The sequence below is a fragment of the Schistocerca piceifrons genome, chromosome 2 (genome assembly GCF_021461385.2).
Source record: "Schistocerca piceifrons isolate TAMUIC-IGC-003096 chromosome 2, iqSchPice1.1, whole genome shotgun sequence".
Lineage (NCBI taxonomy): Eukaryota > Metazoa > Arthropoda > Insecta > Orthoptera > Acrididae > Schistocerca > Schistocerca piceifrons.
The window spans coordinates 818370043-818388828 of NC_060139.1; positions in this window are offsets into that span (position 1 = coordinate 818370043).

Sequence of the window (18786 nt, forward strand, 5' to 3'; positions counted from 1 at the left end):
CCGTCACAACAAGTTACCGCTGAGACGTACGCCACAGCAAAGGCGTGTGTTAGTGACCTCTGCTACCGAGTCGGCTTGTCTGCTCACAAATATCATTTTTCAGCAGGACATTGCTCAGTCATATATGGCGACGAAGGTGAAGCACCATCTTCGACGACCAACGGGCTGCAGGACCATATTGTGTACCTTAAGCTCAAAATTCAGGAAATACTTTTTGTGTGAAACACAACTTGCTCTATTCGCATAGCCGGCCGCTGTGGCCAAGTGGTTCTAGGCGCCTCAGTCTGGAACCATGAGAACACTACTGTCGCAGGTTCGAATCCTGCCTCGGGCATGGATGTGTGTGATGTCCTTACGTTAGTTAGGTTTAAGTAGTTCTGAGTTCTAGGGTACTGATGACCTGAGATGTTAAGTCCTATAGTGCTCAGAGCCATTCGAACCATCTGTATTCGCACACAACATCCAACATACAGTAAACGCAGGTGAATGATAGATTCTATCTTCCCAGCTTTCCTTGAACTGTTCCGTGAAATTCGACAAAAAATTAACAGTGGCTGCTGGTACACTGTGACGAAGAGTTTAGCGACCAGTTATTTCTCAGCCACGTTCTTTTGATGACGTGTCAAGTGAAAATTCACGACAGGTACATTTGCATCACATACACTGTGTAAACCTAGCGCAATGAGTAATGGAGGATACTTTGGAGCGATATTAACAATTTTCTGCTCTATTACGCACACGTGCTTACATGTCAGGACTCATGAACTTAAGACATTCACGTAATTCATCAGTAGATAGGAACATTGAAGAACTGCTCTACTAACACTACGAAGATATAACGCTGAAACGGTTGAATAGAGTGCAAAATATCTCGAAGAATCTAGAACTTGTTTTTAACACTTTACTCACTTATTCTTCCCCTACATACAAGATACGGCGTAGAAGCGCACATCCTTCAGAATTTCTTTCAGCGTAATCATGATGCATAGGTGGCAGGAGAAGAAGCAACCCCTATTTGTTAGCATTATAACAACAGTTACTCAAAAGCTTGTTTACTCGCCTCTGGACGCTGGACGACGACCTTAAGCCGTTTTTCTGAGCACATACAGCGCGCCCTAATTGTCTTAAGATGCGTGCTCTGAATGATTTAATGTACCGTACTCAGGGGTTTCCGTACTAGTCGGGGCAAGTGCAGTTAAATCTTTCACGTTTCTAACATTAAACGTTTATATGACTTGTTTATGTACCAAAGTGGCGAAGTACTTCCATTTTAATCACAATCACTGGTATCTTACGATAAATTGAAACTCAGTGCCTTAGTTACTCTGTTACTCTAATATTTACGAGATATTGCTTTCAGCCAGCCATTGTTCTTCCCACTTGTCATTAAAGATGTCTTTCGCTTGAAAGGTCTATGCCGAAAATATCCTACCATATGTAACAGATTTTCAAGTCTTATGTAATGTCCGTAAAAAGTAACATCTCGTACATTTATTCGTGCTCTAAACTACAATGTCACAGCTGGCATCACTTTCCCGCCCTTCATGTTGAGGAGAAAGGTAGTAATCTGCAATTATATCTTCTTACCTTTCAGGCTTGAACTTATAGTCGAATTTTACTTTTATTTTTTCTTCTTATTTTTTGTTTTACTGATATATAGACCACTTACTCCATCTTTGTACTTGAACTTTACCTTCTTCAGAACAAGCAGTGCTGTACTCTAATTTGTATGTGCAATGTCACAGAATTTCTCTTCATCTGAAAATATCGCAACATTATTCTAAAAGTTTTCTTCCATTACAAGATAAAGTTATAAATATCTTAGAACACCGGTATCAGTCGGTATGGGTACATCCGTAAACGTTTCCAATGCACCTGGCGCACGGTCACCCTAGAGTTTTGCAGCTTCTGAACGCCCTCCGAACAGACTTCTGCTGCGAACGTCGAAAAGCCAGCCGTACCAGTTCTGCGACGGTTCACTTGTTTCAGATCATCCAGTACGACGCTTCCCGCCAACTCTTCCTGTCTGCATAAAATTCCAGTGCCGCCGGCATATCAAAATCCGCGACGGTGGGTGCTTGATATGCCGTATCTGGAAGTTCCTTTGCATTTGCGCACCCGGCTTGGTCTGAATAAATCAATCCATACACTAAATCTGCCCTTGAACCGTTGTCATTAAGCTTCACTCACAACGACCTGGAACACACATAAACATAAGTTTGTGAGTTTCTCTGTCGTATAAGCCAAACATGGTGTGAATATCTTAGTTAATTTGGGTGCTTCTGTATACTGAAGTTGTGGCGTACTTTCTAAGACACTCCGTGTATAGGAGCTAATACACAGTGTAATAAAAATGAAAAAAGGAACAAAACATAAGTTTTTGTTCTGTTACAAGACTGTTTAAAAACTAAATGTTTAAAAACATTTACTTTTATTGAAAATTATCTTACGAACTAGGTATACAACCGTATGTCGCTGACACTTGCGTCCTCTTGTGTTACCTCTCATGCAACAGGATTATCCTCGTCCACACATGTCAAGTGTGTCTGCGGATTGCCCATGCGTGTTGAGGTACTCCCTTGACCAGCAAGATCCCACGATTGTACCCAATACAAAATAAGTTGGACCAGTAGGAATATCAACTCCGTCCCAGTCATATCCAGGACTTGTTACAGCAGTTGTGAGACAGATCCGATCAAGGAAGGATACAACAGCTTTCTGACGCCCTTCCCAATCAAATAAGTGCATTAACCTAGGCCATAGGGGCTCCAACGTCACACAAGTAAGTAGGCTCATAAAACTGAACTCCGTCCGAACAGGCCTTGGAACACCCGACGGTATCGACCGATTGGCGTCACTGGATGCGGATATGGAGGGGCGCGTGGCCAGCACATGGCCGTTGTCAGTTTTCGAGACCGAGGCCGCTAGTTTTCAGTCATGACCTTACTAGGACTGAAAGCTCCTCTCTTGCCAGCAGCGCTCGGCAGACTCGTTGGAATAAATTCACATACCCTCAAACCATGTTCATTCCATTTCCAGCTTGCCTCAGGATAGGATAAAGAGGATATAGCAAAATAATGTGGACACCTCTACTTACTTGGGAATGGTTTGTTAATAAACAGTTTCACCCCCATTTGCCCATAATACAGCTGCGATTCTTCTTAGAATATCGGCATGTAATGATTGTATAGTCTCCAGTGGAATGTTGTGCCAGTCTTCGATCAGATCGTCTTCTAACTCTTGTAGTGACCACGGAGGCGGATATCTGCTCCGGAGTCTACGCTCCAATACCGCCCACAAGGGTTCGATAATGTTCAGTTCCAGCGACTATGCTGGCCAAGGAAGATGCTGCAACTCAGTTGCACTCTCCTCCTAACACGACTGTACTGTCCTGGCTGTGTGAATGGGTGCGTTATTGTCCTAAAGTATGACATCATTACTGACGAACAACATTTGAATCATGGGGTGCACCTGATCACCTAAAATGTTCACATAACATTTGGCTGTAGCATGGCCTTTGAGAGTAATGATGAGGCCAGTAGAACACCATAATATGGCTGGCCATACCATCACATTTCTACCTCCATGCTTAACCGTTGGAATCAAGCAAGCAGGATTGTAGACTTCTTTTGGCGTTTTCCAGACGCAAACCCTGCCCGATGTTTGAAAGGACGAAAACGGTGACTCGTTGGACCATTCCACTGATCAGCCGTCCAGGATTTATGCTCCTGAGACCGTGTTTTACGCTTCTTTACGTTGATTATCATCACTAATGCTTTCGGTATAGCATCTCGTCCATGAATATCCACTTTATGGAGTTCTTGGCGGACGGTGTCGATAGATACATAGTCTCGAATATGGCTATTGAGCTCTGCAATGAATTTAGCCGCCGTAGCTTTGTGTTGCTTTGACACAATTTCAGTGAGCGTACGACAATCTCTGTCATTTAGTTTTGGTTTGCGCCCACAATTACGTTTACACGCTGATGTCTTTCCATGTTTTGTGTGGTCTGTCATGCCTGTTAAAACACTTGCTCTTCAAACATACAGTAAGTGGGCTGTCTCGGTTACTGACGCTCCAGCTAAACGGGCCCCCACGATCTGCTCTCTTTGGAACTCTGTTAGGTCTTTCATTGCCCGCCGACTTCCGAAGTGTGCACCATTCGCAACATCCTGCACTGATTCCTAGTCCGCACTGGACATGCGCACTCCAGCGCGACACGCGCCTTACTTGCGTTGTTGACCTTCAAACACAACCACCCCACTATTACCACTGTTCACATTATTTTGCCTATCCCCTATACAACAGGCTTATGATGACACCCTTTCCAGCAGAATCAGTACATACATCCAAGCCATAGGAGGTGCAATGTCAGATAATTGGGCTCATACTGCTACATTATTTACAAATTTGACTGGACATTGTAATCACTGAAATAACATCACACAGCCTTTCAGTCGGTGTTCATTCCGTTTTCTTCTCCTCTTCTGGATAGTTCACTATTTTCGTGCCCCAGTACATTTACCGAGATATTGCTTGATAATGCCTATGTTAATCGCTAAATACTAAAAAAAGTAGTTATTTCAAATTAAAATAGCATACGCAGAAAAATGATGTCCCTCAAGATAGTCTCCAACAAATTTTGAAATCTTCGAGTTGATATCCCTTATGAGCAGGGGTGCACAACAAGGAAGTTGGACATCAAATTTAAACATTTAAACCAAAAACGACAAAATCTGAATCTAAATACAGCATTTAGTTTCAGATGGGTGATTACCTGGAGCTGGGAACCAGTTGTGGTAGAATTACAGTTCGGTTTTTAAACAAAGAGATTCAGCCCAGCCGAAAGATGCCCATCCCGTTGATCGAACCTCCGCGCTGCTCAACTCTACGCCGCCACCCACGTGATTTACTGGCGCTTTCGATGTAGCGACGTAGTTTGTGACAGTCGTTACTCGTCAGCACTACTGACGCGGTGAACTTTTCGGCACCTTTAAGTCACCACAGTCATACAGCGGTCGCGAAAGCTTTTTCGCGGGAAAAGCGAGAATAGAAGCCACAAGAATTTTTTTGTCTACCTCCTCCCTCTCTTTTTTTTATGTCAGCTTTCACGTCTTTGTTTCCCTGATTACGGAGTGCGGAACCGAGTGCCAAAATTGCGGAGCGCGGAGCACGACCCGGAAACCTTTTGGGCTGTAGCGCGCCGCTGTTACGGTGCGTTGACACGTGTGCACCGCCCGCGCGCCTCGTGAGCGCAATCTGGCGGCATTACTGTTTTCAAATCCCGCTTTCTCGAAAGGCAGCGGCAGCGGCGGCGGCGGCGGCGGCGGCGGTGGCGGCGGCGGTGGCGGTGGCGAGAATCTCATTAAAACCGGCGTCTGCGGCTTTCTTCCCCGACCGCCATCTCTGCGGCAGCTTCCTCCCCACATGTGGCGGGTGCGGTGGAGGCGGCGGGACGTGTCTGCTTTTTGTTTCTCGAGTTAATAAACACACCAGGCGTAATACTGCGTTTTAAAGGAGGACGTAATGGGAAAGGCGCGGTTTCAATGGATGTGAAATGAAGGTTTGTGAAAAATCGTGATTGTCGTTGATTGCGTTCTCTGGCTGGCGTCGTCCCCCTTGCCTCCCCCTATCTTCCTCCATCTCGCGCTCTACCCGGACGGAAGCGGCGTGAATGCCCACGTGCGGCCGAGATTGAGTTGGTGCCGACTGGCTTCCTTTTGTTGCGGGCAGGGTGCTAAGAGAGCATTATCTGCGGCCGCGTCCGTGACACACGGCCGCCGGAGACTTACGGCGTCGCCAGCAGAAATCAGGAGGAAACAACTCCAAAACCAGAATCTGTTTTACATCGAAAATTCTGGTTCGTGGATAGATGTTTCCAGTTTCTATTTGGGCTTCATACTTGTATGTAAAATGCAGCTTTCGACGATTTCCTAAGCCATCGTGCCAGTGGTTATTTCTATTCCATCTACTCAACATTGGCATGTGATCTGCAGAGTGAATGAAACGGAATTGACAGAGGAGGTACTGTTCATACGGAGGTTTAATTTTCAGTAAAGGTGTACTGACGAACTCAATGTAGAAGTTGCCAAGATCGCACCACAACCTGAGTTGTATGAGACATTCATCAAATGCGTCCACAGTGTTTCAAGAAGAATCATTGGAAGACGTTCTAGAATAACTCATGTACCAGGACCGACTGACGATAGCAAAAAACTGATGGCCAGTACAAAGATCTTTTTGAAACAAATCCATTTGCTGATGACAATCTCCAGGCTGGTGAGGCACTCTTGTAACATATCTCAGCGAATTGTATAGCTAATTGGACCACGCTGGTATAGAATCTGGTCGTGAAAGTAAATAGTAGGCGGGCCAGGGATCTGAAAAACCTTAGCAGTGACCAGACGACATATAAAGTACACAGGAGTATCCAGAATGAGGTTTTCACTCTGCAGCGGAGTGTGCGCTGATATGAAACTTCCTGGCGGATTAGAACTGTGTGCCGGACCGCGACTCGAACTCGGGACCTTTGCCTTTAGCGGGTAAATGCTCTACCATCTGAGCTACCCAAGCACGACTCATGCCCCGTCCTCACATCTTTGCTTCTGCCAGTACCTCGTCACCTACCTTCCAAACTTTACAAACCTCTCCTGCGAAACTTGCAGAACTAGCACTCCTGAAAGAAAGGATATTGCGGAGACATGGCTTAGCCACAGCCTAGGGGATGTTTCCAGAATGAGATTTTCACTCTGCAGTGGAGTGTGCGTGATATGAAACTTCCTGGCGGATTAAAACTGTGTGCCGGACCGAGACTCGAACTCAGGACCTTTGCCTTTCGCGGTCAAGTGTTCTACCATCTGAGCAACCCAAGCACGACTCACGCCCTGTCCTCACAGATTTACTTCTGCCATTACCTCGTATCCTACCTTCCAAACATTACAGAAGCTCTCCTGCGAACCTTGCAGAACTAGCACTCCTGAAAGAAAGGATTTTGCGGAGTTGTGAGGACGGGGCGTGAGTCGTGCTCAGATGGTAGAGCACTTGCCCGCGAAAGGCAAAGGTCCCGAGTTCGAGTCACGGTCCAGCACATAGTTTTAATCTGCCTGGAAGTTTTATGCTCAGGAGTAATTGGAGAGAACCCCAGGATGTGAAAAAAAATCTCCTGTGAGAGCTCTTCTCCTTGAATGAACTCCGCCTCCACAATGAAACTGAATAAAGCTTCTACTATTGACGAACTCGGAGCAGAACAGATCGAGAAGTCTATTCGTCCAAACGCCATAACTGATTTAAGTTGATGAATGAGTGCTCTGGAAAATCACTCACAGAACAGAGGACGCTTTCGAACGGGGTAAGATAACGAAGCGCCTTTGTTAACTTAAAGGCTACCTACGACAGGTGCTGAAGAAATTTACAAGCTCAATGGAAATTGCAGACTAACATCCCTCAAAGGCACTCTCCTGCAGAATTACAGTTTGCTCGCTCCTGAGCTTTTTAACATTTACACTAACGGTCAGCCCATTGCAGAACACTCCATGCATTTATCTATGCTGACGATACAGCAGTGGCTGCCCGAAGGAAGACATTTGAAGAGGTAGAAAAAAGCTGACTTCATCACAGGATACGTTTGGCATTTGCTTTGTGGTCAACCATCTAAAACCATATCCCAGGAAGTCTCGGTTGTGTGCATTTCACTTACGGAATACAGAAGTTCGGTGCGGATAGGACGTCACATGGACAGGCTAACAACTCTGACATTTTCCAACACCTGTATGTCGAGATGCTACTCTTAACCGTATAATGACCTTAAAAATCATTGCCATAACACTTGGCTGGAGATCACTGCAAGGGCCAACGTTTTGAGGAAGCTCACAGCTACCAACTTGGAAGCTGGTTCTCATGTGCTGAGACCTTCTGCTCTTGCTTTCTGTGTCAGCTGCAAAGCAGATCGTACCTGACTGTATGGCATCTACTGACTCAGCACTGCATTCATTGAGACTGTCAGAAACCTGTACGGTACACGATGGTTGCAATAGCCCTCTCCCCATCGCACACCCTCCGCTGTCAGAAGGGCCTCCGCTGCCGATGCGGAGAGGGTAAAAGTAGATCTGTAGGTTCCGTCATCCACTGTTTAATCATCAGCCTGTAGTCTCTCGACTGAATTCTAGAAAGTGGGTCATCGCTAGGAATCAACCACTAAAGAAGTGTAACCACCCCACAGGGTGGAAGAGTAAGGTGTCGCCAGATATCATTGCAGAGTTAGAGAAGGAAACGATCTTCCCCAACCTGTTTGGAGATGACTCGGCCGTCTTATAGCGGACGACGTCCGTTGCAAGACCAATATGCAAAAATGGGGTACTCTTCCAGTCGACGAAGAGTGTCCTGCGAATGCGGAACAACGCAGGCTCTCGGCTTCTTGCTCACACAGCGTCTACTGGAACTAACTTGCACAACACAGGGCTTGATTGAGGTAAATTACAATGCAATTGGAGTTGCTGAGTTCTGGAAACACTGACCTAACGCGGAAATGAATGATCTGTAACGAAAAATAAAAGAAAAAAAGAACAGAAAAAGAAACACAGAAACAGCGCGATCAGGCCCTGAAAACCATGCGATAGTCGATGGAGCGCCGCGTGATCCTCAGTCATGTGGAGTGGAGAGGCTTGGGGTTAACACATCGCACTCCCCGGCGGTTGCATCGCTTCGACCGTGGAGCCGCTGCCTCTCAGTAAGATAGCTCCTCAATTGGCAACACGAGGCTGAGTGCAGCCATGTCCAGTCTTTCCGCCAAGGAACAATTCCTGGCAGTACCGGGAATCGAACTCGAGTCACCCAAATGAGGATCTGTCGCGTTGACTCGTAGGTTGTAGAGGCGGATCATGAGTGATTTGTATGCAGGTTTATTCAGTTGTCCGAATTATTTTGTGAAGTGGAGACATAACTTAGTCACGGAACTTGAAAGTTTTATGTATGTTGCCAGTTGTATGCTGAAACTGTAACTGAATTTCTCGCTGACAATCTGAAAATTGACCTCTAACTTCCAATTACACATACTGATCTAGAATCGGCGTAGCTACCCTACTTTTGAACACGAACTTATTCATGCAAGTTAAGTTTTAGGAATTCGATTTTAGTTAATCTGAAATGCAGATAACTGTCTGTAAATTTGATTGCATAAAAGAATCATTCAGAAAAATACTCAAAATGACTAACTGTCACGTGATTTAAATGTGCTCTGGTACAAAAATTCATCTATTCAATGTCCAAGAAATTTCACTGACTGGAAACTGTTACAAATATTCTATCAAAATATTCGCTTCGGCCCTACAACAAATTTTTACGTCCGACAGATAAATTGCCTCTGCTCTGGCGACACTGCAAAAGTATTGATCTGAAATAAATCACTGCACAGCAGTTTCTCTACTCATTCTTATTTCTTTTAAATCGCTGCTTTACCACATTACTTTCTGATTCTCTTTTCAAAATTATTAATTACTTTTCACGCAATACTACAATGTGCGACAATGCTAATTTTACCAAACACATTTTTGGTTGAACAGTGAGGATATGCTTTGTGAACTACTTATAAGTGAAAAGATGAAGTACTTTAAAATTATATTTGTTTCATTTAATGAACAAAAGTAAACTCAAATTAATATGAACAATCAGCACTGTCTTTCTTGCATTATCATACACCATAATTTCTGCTTCTACAAATTATTTCGACCACCAAATTTGTCTTGGATTTCTAATTTAATGCCATTTAACTAATCCAAATGGGGAAGGCTAATTAGAATACTGAACACATGATTGATAGTTTTCCGTCATTACCAAAACTTAGGTATTATTAGACACAATGAAATCCGTGCACAACAATAATTATTGAAATCGCTCTTGCTGCTAACAAACTCAGAGTAAACTACCTTTTCCTGAGTGCTGTCCTCAAATAGAAATATCATGTGCTGCTGATTATGCAGTGATACAATAATATGACACAATGGATTCGAGTGCCACCTAAGTGCTTGCCCGCGCTCCATTAAATAATACAACTTCTAGATACTAAAGACTGGACGTCGCTCTTGTGTTCAGCATGCAAAGGTGTTTAAAGTGGAGAATTTTCCAATAAACTGATAACTTTCATTGTATTTGCATTCAGAGGTGCACCAAATAGTAAAATTCAACAAACTGCGATTTATTACCGTTTCAATTAATGTCTAAACCGTTGAAACTTTCATATTCTACAAAATATTATGTCAATGTCTATGATGGAAAAATATTAGTAGCGATGCTTACCCAGCTGTATGGTGGAAAAAAGCCCTGCAGCATCTTCAATGCACTACTAAGTTTACGACCGCTGTCCCGACATTGACAGACCTTCTGGTTTCGTATTGAAGTTACGGCAAAATATCGGTAAAAAATTTACCCATGAATGTCGCCGATACGAACTTTGTTATCAAACTTATGTTCTTATTCACGAAACGTATTTAAACAGCAATATATATATATATATATATATATATATATATATATATATATATAATACCAGACGTACTGCGGCGTGCACGACATTCATTACGCCAGAGATTGCAGTTGTGTGCAGCAAATGATGGCCACGACATTGAACATCTATTGGCCTGACATGGCGGGACACACTCTATTCCACTCCGTAATTGAAAACGGAAACCACGTGTGTACGTGTACCTCACCCCCTCATGGTAATGTACATGTGCGTCAGTGAAAAAGACCAATAAAAAGGTGTTAGCATGTGGACGTAATGTGCTGTTCCAGTCTCTTCTTTACCTGAGGTCCATCACCGTTCCCTTTGGATCCCTACGTAATTCGGTGCTCTCCGATACACACGATCGAACGGCGGAGGAGTGGTACTCAAGCGTCAACTTTAAGTTACAATATCTCCGGATGTAATAAACATTTTACAATGCAACAAACGGCACTGATTACGTATTTGTTTATATGTTCAGATGTGCTGACAAAACTAACGGGGTTCCATTAAAAAAAACATAGGTTTGTGTTAAAAAACATACTTTCGTGCATTTTTTTATGGTTTGTATTAACCAATTACACTAGCCCCTCTCCTCACGTTCCGTCTGTGGAATCGATTCGTCAGTATTTGATGTGGTTTACGAAATACACTCCTGGAAATGGAAAAAAGAACACATTGACACCGGTGTGTCAGACCCACCATACTTGCTCCGGACACTGCGAGAGGGCTGTACAAGCAATGATCACACGCACGGCACAGCGGACACACCAGGAACCGCGGTGTTGGCCGTCGAATGGCGCTAGCTGCGCGGCATTTGTGCACCGCCGCCGTCAGTGTCAGCCAGTTTGCCGTGGCATACGGAGCTCCATCGCAGTCTATAACACTGGTAGCATGCCGCGACAGCGTGGACGTGAACCGTATGTGCAGTTGACGGACTTTGAGCGAGGGCGTATAGTGGGCATGCGGGAGGCCGGGTGGACGTACCGCCGAATTGCTCAACACGTGGGGCGTGAGGTCTCCACAGTATATCGATGTTGTCGCCAGTGGTCGGCGGAAGGTGCACGTGCCCGTCGACCTGGGACCGGACCGCAGCGACGCACGGATGCACGCCAAGACCGTAGGATCCTACGCAGTGCCGTAGGGGACCGCACCGCCGCTTCCCAGCAAATTAGGGACACTGTTGCTCCTGGGGTATCGGCGAGGACCATTCGCAACCGTCTCCATGAAGCTGGGCTACGGTCCCGCACACCGTTAGGCCGTCTTCCGCTCACGCCCCAACATCGTGCAGCCCGCCTCCAGTGGTGTCGCGACAGGCGTGAATGGAGGGACGAATGGAGACGTGTCGTCTTCAGCGATGAGAGTCGCTTCTGCCTTGGTGCCAATGATGGTCGTATGCGTGTTTGGCGTCGTGCAGGTGAGCGCCACAATCAGGACTGCATACGACCGAGGCACACAGGGCCAACACCCGGCATCATGGTGTGGGGAGCGATCTCCTACACTGGCCGTACACCACTGGTGATCGTCGAGGGGACACTGAATAGTGCACGGTACATCCACACCGTCATCGAACCCATCGTTCTACCATTCCTAGACCGGCAAGGGAACTTGCTGTTCCAACAGGACAATGCACGTCCGCATGTATCCCGTGCCACCCAACGTGCTCTAGAAGGTGTAAGTCAACTACCCTGGCCAGCAAGATCTCCGGATCTGTCCCCCATTGAGCATGTTTGGGACTGGATGAAGCGTCGTCTCACGCGGTCTGCACGTCCAGCACGAACGCTGGTCCAACTGAGGCGCCAGGTGGAAATGGCACGGCAAGCCGTTCCACAGGACTACATCCAGCATCTCTACGATCGTCTCCATGGGAGAATAGCAGCCTGCATTGCTGCGAAAGGTGGATATACACTGTACTAGTGCCGACATTGTGCATGCTCTGTTGCCTGTGTCTATGTGCCTGTGGTTCTGTCAGTGTGATCATGTGATGTATCTGAACCCAGGAATGTGTCAATAAAGTTTCCCCTTCCTGGGACAATGAATTCACGGTGTTCTTATTTCAATTTCCAGGAGTGTATATCCAGCGGTAATGTTAGGTGACTCACCCTGTATATATATATATGTGTGTGTGTGTGTGTGTGTGTGTGTGTGTGTGTGTGTGTGTGTATGTGTGTGTGTGATACCGCACAGTATTATCAAGAAAGACAAACGGATTTGGGAGTGACAGCAGGTGGGCGAAGAATGTGGTATTTCCCTCCACGGATGACATAGTTCATTTATTGCGGAATGGAAACAGCTCCTACAAATGCTACAGAAGTTGGAAACTGCTTAATAATATTAAGCTACATTCAGCGAATAATCAAGGACGTTGCGTGTAAGTGGTAGTGTGACATGCGGGAGAGGGCACAGGAGAGATAGTCATAACGGGCCGCATCAGACCTATTGTACAACTGATGGACCTTATAATAAGGCACTGTGGTTGGCCAAGAATATGGACACACTACGAGGATTGCATGCTTGACACAAATGCAGATGCTGGCCAAGCTTGCAGGTTGCGCTGTTATACCTGACCGGCACCTGTGCGATGTCTTGAATACATTGTAAGTGCCAGTCATGGTCAGGTCAGGGTCCTGTCTGGATATAAGTGTATTAGGTTGCAGCTAAGTGTATTAGAATGTGGGCGAATTATTGGTGCTCATGTGGTGGCAGCTTCCGTAGCCAAGGTAGTCGAGGCATCGTGTCCAAGATTTATATCGTATAGCAGGAAAGGAACAAAAGCAAAAAGAGGATAATGGAATGTAGTTGAATTAAGTCGGGTGATGCTGAGGGAAGTAGATCAGGAAATGAGACGCTTAAAGTAGTAGATGAGTTTTATTATTTGGGGAGCAAAATAACTGTTGATGGTCGAAGTAGACAGGATATAAAATGTAAACTGGCAATGGCAAGGAAAGCGTTTCTGAAGAAGAGAAATTTGTTAACATCGAGTATAGATTTAAGTGTCAGGAAGTCGTTTCTGAAAGTATTTGTATGGAGTGTAGCCATGTATGGAAGTGAAACATGGACGATAAATAGTTTGGACAAGAAGAGAATAGAAGCTTTCGAAATGTGGTGCTACAGAAAAATGCTGAAGGTTAGATGGGTAGATCACATAACTAATGAGGAGGTATTTAATAGAATTAGGGAGAAGAGAAAGCTGTGGCACAACTTTACTAGAAGAAGGGATACGTTGGTAGGACATGTTCTGAGGCATCAAGGGATCACCATTTTAGTATTGAAGGGCAGCGTGGAGGGTAAAAATAGTAGAGGAAGACCAAGAGATGAATACACTAAGCAGATTCAGAAGGATGTAGGTTGCAGTAATTACTGGGAGATGAACAAGCTTGCAGTTGATAGAGTAGCTTCAAACCAGTCGCTGGACTGAAGACCGCAACAACAACACAAGAAAAGGGGAAAAATATTCTCTAAGCGTTAACGCAGACGATAGTGTCTGTTGAGTGATCGTGAGAATTTTGACTATAAACAAGAAGAGTTAAGAAAAAAAAATGGTCATGTGATATTTCTCAATATCGTGTCGGACCTCCTTCTGGCAGGCGTGGTGCAGCAACTCGACGTGGCATGGACTCAACAAGATGTTGGAAGTCGGCAACAGAAATATTAAACCATGCTGCCTCTATAGCCGCTCGTAATTGCGAAAGTGTTGCCGGTGTAATATTTTGTGCACGAACTGATGTCTAGATTACGTCCATAAATGTTTGATGGGATCATGGCGGACAATCTGTGTTGCCAAATCACTCCCACGAATTGTCCATAACGTTGTTCTAGCCAGTCGCGAAAATTGTGGCCCCTTGACATTGTACATTGTCACCATAAAAATTCCATCGTTGTTTGATAACATGAAGCTTACGAATGCTGCAAACGGACTTAAAGTAGCCTAACATTTCCATTTACGGTCAATTACAGGTTCAGTTGGACCAAAGTACTCACTCCATTTCACGTAAACAGCCCACACCATTATGCAGCCACCACCAGCATGCACAGTGTCTTGTTGATAACTTGGATTCATGGCTTCGTGGGATCTCTGCCACATTCTAACGCTACGATCAGCTCTTCCCAACTGAAATGGGGACTCATCTGATCAGGTCACGGTTTTCCAGCCGCCTAGGGTTCAAACGATTTGGCTTTAAGCCCAGAAGAGACGCTACAGGCGATGTCGTGCTGTTAGCAAAGCCACGTGCGTCGGTCGTCTGCTGCCACAGAAAATTAACGCAGAAGTGCGTCGCACTGTCCTAACACATACGTCTGTCTTACGTCGCACATTGATTTGTGCTGTCATTTCACGCTGTGATGCTTGTTTGTTAGCACTGATAACGCAAACACTGCTGCTCTCAGTCGTTAAGGAAGGCTGCCGGCCACGCCGTAGTCCATGGTGAGAAATAATGCCTGAAATTTGGTACTCTCGGCACATCCTTCACACTGTGACTCTCGGAATACTAAATTCCTTAACAGTTTACGAAATGGAGTTCTCCATGCGTCTAGCTCCAATTCCTATTCCGCGTTCAAAGTCTGTCAATTCCCGTCGTGGGCCATAATCACCCAGGAAACCATTTCACATGAGTACAAATGCCAGGTTCGGTAATGTACTGATCTTTTATTTGCACGGCAACTGCCTTGCCGCGGTGGATACACCGGTTCCCGTGAGATCACCAAAGTTAAGCGCTGTCGGGCGTGGTCGACCCTTGGATGGGTGACCATCCAGGCCGCCATGCGCTGTTGCCATTTTTCGGGGTGCACTCAGCCTAGTGATGCCAATTGAGGCGCTACTAGACCGAATAGTAGCGGCTTCGGTCAAGAATATCATCATAACGACCTGAAGAGCGGTGTGCTGACCCCATGCCCGTCCTATCTGCAACCTCCTCTGAGGATGACACGGCGGTCGGATGGTCCCGGTAGGCCACTCGTAGCCTGACGAAGGACTGCTTTATTGTGTGCGCGATACTACTGCCATCTGTATACGTGAATATCGCTGTTCTATGACTTCTGTCATCTCACCATGCAGCTCTTCAAGCCACTGCAAAAGTTATGTAGCACTTGTGAACACTGTGAGCATCAAAATAACACGAGGGAACGGCAGGGCGGACTGGAATTTTGAAGATAGTCACACTGACGGAAATGCCCGTACCAGGAAAACATGGTGCTACAAAACCTGGACTGTGAAACAATGGAAAAAAGTCATTTGGCTGGATGTGTCGAGATTACGTATCAAGAGTGAAACATGGCAGGGTTTTGGTGACGTCTTGGGCAACCATATCGTGATATTCCACGGGACTCATGGACTCTTGGTTACTCTGTAAGTTCGCTTTACGGGCAAGAATTTTTGTGGCCTTCCCATGATATTGTATTTGTTCCCCAATCTCCCAACACAACAGCGCCCTTGTTTACAGAAAGCGTATGGCCCAGAACTGGTTCTGTAAGTACGAAGATGAATTGTCAGAGCCGACCGTGATGGCCGAGCGGTTCTAGGCGCTACAGTCTGGAACCGCGAGACAGCTACGGTTCGAATCCTGTCTAGGGCATGGATGTGTGTGATTTCCTTAGGTTAGTTAGGTTTAAGTAGTCCTAAGTTCTAGGGGACTGATGACCTCAGAAGTTAAGTCCCATAGTGCTCAGAGCCATGAATTGTCAGATCTCCCCTGACCATCAAAGTCACAAGAGATCAATGCTATTGACCCTTGTGGCCTACTTTGGGGAGGAGGTTGCTTGATCGCTGTCCATATCCATGATCGTTATCTGAACTTGCCACTACTTTGCATTCAGAATCAATTAGGACCCATTCTTTTCCGTTCCAAGACGAATGAAAACTGTTTAAATGCCAACGGATTTCCTACTTGCCAGGAGCGGTAAAATGATGTGATTTTGTTGTTCCCATATTTTTGTCTAATTACCATAGGGCGAGCTGTTTGAGATTATCTTCAGCCTGATCTCGGTGGAAGTAGACCAATATGGCAATGTGAGAGCAATCTCCAGTGGACAACACTCGTAACAGCAGCAGCCGAGGTACAGACTGGGCCGGGACCGGAGTCTGCACGCGACGCACGTGTACCGGCGGTGCTTCCCGAGGCTCTGCTCGCAGTAACGGCAGGGCCGTATCGGCCGTTAGGGGCGGCTAAGTGCCGTGAGTTAGGGCCGCAGCACTGGTTACGAGGAGCCGGCCGGCGCCTTGGCCAGAACCTTGCGAGCCGGCCCTCAAGTATTCATGCCCGGCTCGAGTCGTCGCGCGCAATAACCGCGCGGTCAGCGCCGACGTCCGTCGGCCGCTGTCTTGCAGCCTCCTATGGGAGGCTATTTGTCCTCCCCCCGCACCACCACCACCACCACCACCACCACCTCCAAGTCTGATCAATCTTGTATTGTCTTATCCGCCGCGACACTAAGCCGCGAGGAATTTTGCTATAAATCCGGTCCGTGACCCGAGATCACCTTACTTCCATCATATGTCCAGCGCGTCAGGGGAACGGCACCAGTCGTTCCGGTGGCAGGATTGCGTACTCAGCAGTAACCGTTTCGGCACTCTAATCTCAGACGAGATGGCACTCTGAGGATACCGAAGATCGCTGTCATTACCTCCTCTCGCCCACCAGCGTTCAGTATACAGTACCAGTCTACTGAGACTACGGAAGTACGTATTACTGCTGAAAAGCGCTTCACGTATTCCCAGGTTAGAAATGACGCAAGATGAACACTTTTCAAGTCTTTCTTTCATGTAAATACCCTGAAGTAATTGTTGATTACGGCCAATATTTATATCAGCATCATACACCGATGGAATTTATTGCTTTTCAGGAGACAAAAATACTTTATTAAGGAAAGATAAAAGGGAGAGAGAGAGAGGAGAAGAAGAAGATGAAGAAGAAGAACACTGACAGCAAAAGTAAAAAATGGTTCAAGTGGCTATGAGCACTATCGGACCTAACATTTCGGGTCATCAGTTCCCTAGAAACTTTCAACTACTTAAACCTAACTAACCTAAGGACATCACACACATCCATGCCCGAGGCAGGATTCGAACCTGCGACCGTAGCGGTCGCGCTGTTCCTGACTGAAGCGCCTAGAACCGCTCGGCCGCAGCGGCCGGCGCAAAAGGAAAAATTTCATATTCATTTTCTGGTTCACCGCACACTTTTAACCTGCCAGAAAATTTCAAAAAAACCAAAAACTGAGTTTTGTAAACTACTACCCTAAACTGAGAACATTTGCTGTTCTTTCGAGTTGGTCACAGTTTTTATTCACAAAATGTAAATAAATTCTCTGTCGTACGAAATTGTTCAGATTGTTGACGTTAACTGTTGGGTTATATCGACCCGCCAGGGTAGCCGAGAGCGCTAATGCGCTGCTTCCTGGACTCGGGTAGGCGCGCCGGCCCCGGATCGAATCCGCACGGCGAGTTAACGACGAGGGCCGGTATGCCGGCCAGCCTGGATGTGGTTTTTAGGCAGTTTTCCACATCCCGCTAGGTGAATACCGGGCTGATACCAAGTTCCGCCTCAGTTACACTACGCACAGACATTTCAAAACGTTCGCGCTATTTCATGACTTACTATTTCATGACTTACCAGGGGGTTCGGGGTGGTGTCAGAAATGGCATCCGGCCACCCTCTGCGAAATCCGTACTAACAAAGCTGACCCCACGTTGGAGCGGGACAAAGGCCCCGAGAAATAAAGAACGAAACTGTTGAGTTATATCATTTGACATCTTTCTCAGGTGAAATGTGGAGAAGCGTGGGACATATGCTATTTAGCAGAAGTTACTGAAATGTATCGTTCTGAATAACGTCATTGTGCTACACAAGGATGTTGAATTTTGTCATAGTGGACGTTGTAATCTTACCCTCCCACACATAACGATTATATTTCTCTTTCATTTGCAAAAGTTTCAAAAGCTTTGTAAGGGGTAATATGTAAAAAAGAAGAACTTTTCACTCATCTAGATTATCTCGTTGTTGTTGACGATGGCTCAGTCTTGTCTAGGAGTACATTCTTGCGGCTTAAAATTTCCATTTCTTAGGTTCTTGATGACTAAATAACTAATGAAGATTTGTCTGGATTATTCTTGAATTTTATTCTTTGTCGCTTGTTTCAACATCACACCGTTATTACATTTTCCACATTAAAAAGATATAATATTTACATCGTTGGTGACAAACTTAGAGAACGTCTACTTCCATCAGAGGCATGCCCCAACACTACTAACACTCTGTAGTACACACAATTTCCAAAGAGTTTATAAAGCAAAAGAG